Source organism: Glossina fuscipes, unplaced genomic scaffold, assembly GCF_014805625.2.
Source record: "Glossina fuscipes isolate IAEA_lab_2018 unplaced genomic scaffold, Yale_Gfus_2 0, whole genome shotgun sequence".
In the NCBI taxonomy this organism is placed as follows: domain Eukaryota; kingdom Metazoa; phylum Arthropoda; class Insecta; order Diptera; family Glossinidae; genus Glossina; species Glossina fuscipes.
In genome coordinates, this window is record NW_023998414.1 from 26,436,089 (window position 1) to 26,440,579 (window position 4,491).

Sequence of the window (4,491 nt, forward strand, 5' to 3'; positions counted from 1 at the left end):
TTGCCTTAGTTGTTGGTAGTTATTTCCCAATATTCTTAAAGCATGTTTTGGCGAACGTATATATCGAATGCAAACGAAAGATGTTGTGAAGCAATGTTAATAGATGAAATTGAAGAAAAGTTATAGAAGAAGAAAAAATTGCTAAAAAAAAAAACTAAAACCGAGTAACACTCGTTGAGAAACTTTAAAACCAAACTAAAGAATGTAAAGGGGCGTGAGAAATAGATAGAGGAAAGATAGAAAAGAAATGCTACTTGTAACCAAATATTCGTTGATTTCAAAGAAGAATGGCTAGGAATGAAAGACTGACTGATAAACGAGTTGAGTTATGACCACAGAAAAAACCAACATTGAACTTAATGATGAGTTGTCCAGTCGAAAATTGATCTATTAGTAAGAACTATGGCTTATAATTAAATTCATTTCTTCTTCATTTTCAAGAAGTTTACTAAAAATAATTAAGATTTATAATTTTGTATATGATAATTGCTTTAGAAAAAAATATATGTGTCTTTAGAGCTTTTATTTATTTTCTCGAATAAATGAAACCTTATGGGGAATTCTAGATCTGCTATACTAAGGAAATCCTTATATATATATATATATATATATAAAAAGAAGAAGAAGAAGGTGAAAAATAGCAATGGTTTTAACGCTTCATCTTATTGCCAACAACAAAAGCTTTTTGCTTACCACAAATTAAAGACGATCGATTCATTGAGTGGTTAAGGTCAGCTAACCTATGAAACATATAACCAGAGTGCGATTTAATCTCCCACGTAACGTCATAATCATTTCGACTGTGAGCTGAAGCGTAAGTTTTAGAAATTAAGATAATTGAGTAAAGTGATAGCACATAGAAAACATATTTTTTTAATTGATTTTAAGAGACGTTACTTATATAGATTGATTACATATGGCTGATGATTATGAATACACTGGCAATTAAACAAAACTGTTGTAACCATAAGATAGATGCGTCACAGAAATGTTGAATGGACTTTCATTGGCGGCAGTACGTTAGTGATGGATGGATATGTGCGTATTATAGCTATTTTTCTTCATCTGCAGAAAAAAAAATCCAAAGCAAATTATTTCTGAAAGAGAAAATGAACATTGATATGATGAATGCTTCCTAAGGTAAATAGAAAGGCCTTTTTGTATGAAACTCAAATTCGCCATAAGCCGTAAAAGGTTAAGACGATTAAAAAGAATCGACGAAACGAACCACGAACGAAAGGAAGTTGAAGAAAATTCGATGAGAAGCATGCAAGCAGAAATGCAAACAGCAGTTGATTAAAGGCATATGAAATAAGCAGATTTCATCCAATATAAAAAACCGCATGTATTTTCATTGAGTTATTAATGGAAAATCATGAAAATTACACATCTAACTTGATCCGCCGGCTCAATATGAAGACAGGTTCTCTACTGTAGGTTCACACAATTTATTTATTTATTAATAAGAAGAATTTTACAATTATTTCAACGGTATTTAATTAATCGTTTTCGTTCTGTCCTCGACCTTGACGGATCGTATTTCATGCCTCACAGCATTTCGGCGCATGGATCCTTACAAATTTACCATCTAATGATAACGAAAGGCTATTACAATTTTCTATAGGTTATATAATTATTGATCTTATACGAAGGTTACAGTTTGCTAGAAATTTTCAACACACTTCCACAGTGTGAGACCGCCACCGTTAACACGGTGAATTTTAACAGTGTCTAAAAGGTTTCGTTCGATTTGTTTCATTCCAAGAATTCGCTTCTCGTGATTACGTAAACACAGTGTAGTAGTAATGTAAATATTAATACAATAATAGTACTTCACGCTATAGTGCTTATGCAGTGCTTGTGCAGATCGAGGATACAACACAAAGTTTGCGCGATGCGTATGTGCTTGGGTAGCAGTAAGTAAATTAGCGTACCGACAGATTGCATGCGTTGCTACAGCGAAATCATATGATTAACGTTTATTTATATAATCGCTTGTGAAGAGGTACAAAATGCATAAAGTGAACAATGCAAGTAAAGGACGAAAGAAAAAGAAAAAGTGCTCTTCGGGAGACGGGAGACAACAGACTTAATTATTTCTGGTAAGTTCACACTATAGTTAATAATATACACACACATTGAAGGCAAATTGATTATTTGGATTTTAATAATAGGAATCGTGTGGAGGCATTATCCTCGACGCCCTATATAAAAATCAAAATGTCGATGGATTATTAGTGATCGCCTTCGACCATATGTGTTATAGTGATGACGAGCAATTTAATGTGAATGTTCCCATAACTCTTGAAATATTTGATCTTTTTCTAAATTGGACGGAGAAAATGATGTTAACAATATCTTCGTATAAATTATCTACATCTGCCAAGTGCCGTTTTCTCCTAATATATGACAAACATTTTATAATATTTTTGTTCTCTCAGGAACGTACCCAACATTTTCTGCTAACAATGTGCGATGCAAAGTACACGATTAGTGCAACTGACATCGGAGCTTAGGGATCTCAATGTAACGTTAGCATTATGTACCATACGGAGTTTGGGAGACGCTTGCTCCATAATCGACTACATCCAGCTGAAACTAACGTCATCATGACCTGCATATCGAGTTTTCGATTTCCGATTTTGCGAGCGATTTCCGATTGTGGCTTTTCCCTGGGACTCTGTTTGTTATCCCAAGGGAAGGAAAGTCTCAATAATAGATTATCCCGGGGAAAAAGGACAATCGAAAATGCGTTCGATGCATTGGTATCATGACGCCGGAGAAAGGCTGCAGCTGTTTGAATGCATGACAGCATATAAAATTATACAATTATGTTTTCTCTTTATAAACACATCAGTGTGTGTGTTGTGTTTTTTTGCTAGAATTTGCTACAATGTCGCATTAACGGACAACGCATAACGCAAGCATTATGTTTGCGCCTTGTAAATACTTATGTCGAATTGTTTGCATAGATTTGCTATGCATGCATATGAGCTATATAAAATATTTACATATATAGGTATATAATCACTTTAAAAATCTATAAGAGAAATTATAAAAATTTGAGAAAAAAATGGCTTTATGAGTGTATAAAAAGTGCATGAATTTGAGATTGAAATTCACGTTGAAGTATCAGACAAATATTTAATTTGTAAAATTTCGCAGAAAAATACATTTAGATACCTTATCAATATATTAATAAATATAAGTGCAACTGAATTATATGCGTTCGCTTGAATATATATATATATATATATATATATGCAATGCTTGTGCATAAGCTGTATCCTCAACACATTTGTCGAATTCGCAAGCACACTATAACGCTTATATGTGCATATGTCATATACATTTCTCTAAGCACACGAAAGAGAAACGAGTTTGTTTGATTTCAAAGAGTAAACAATAAAAAAAATAGAAAAATAGTTTATGCGACACTTATTCCTCGCCATGTTATTGATCAAAATAACTGATGCAAGCTCTTTTGTTATTCATTCTCTTTATGATAAATGATAGCCGCTGTGTTCGATCATATGGTTTTTCTCTTTTTTTCTTTTTTTTACTCTCAATTGTTTCTACTACGGTGGTGCCAACTACCGAAAATATGCGTAATACTGACGTTATGAGAAAAAATCTGTAGGTGTTTTCATCAACTTGACATGATAAATATTACATCAGATTAATATCGTAAATAACTCTAAAGGTGTCTTCATCGCTTATATATTTTCTAATTGGGTAGAACACTAAATTCTTTTTCTTTTACATCTTTTTCTAAAGTCTTTTCTTTATTGTACGTCTCTTCATCACATTATTGCGTTCGGTAATCAGCTTAATTCGCTAAAGTTGTGGACTTACAGTGAATTTCATTAATTAGTTTATTTAATCGCAATTTGGGTAGCGCGCATAATTGCTTTATAACAAGACCGCAAAACCGCAAAGTATATTATGTTTAGAAATCCATTCATATGTGTATATTTGTTTGTAAAGCAATAATGTTACATAACGAAATATAATAATTTTGTAATTCCTTTCACTCAAATTTATGCCCATAATATATATATATATATATATATATATATATACGCATATTGCTATTTACATATTGCCATTTAGATAACGATAAATCCATATAGTATAACTATGATGGAATATATCAATCCGAAACAACTCAAATTAAGTTTATAAGTTAATTAGGTAGATGATTTTTACGGTATAAGTGTTTTAATCTACTTACAGCTAAAATGTAGTTAACTTAAGCTCATCCCCACTTTATATTCCCAGCACCATAATTTAATTTTAATTTATCCCATTTATAAACCACAAATTCTGATATGCTGACCAGCCTATGCCACGTAAAGCAAAGCCATGCAATTATTTCTTATAATTTAAGTTAAAAGTGAAAAAGCTTAAAAAGAAAAACAAAGCAGATAACACGATAACAATATATATATATATATATATATATATATATATATGCATGAGTATATTTTT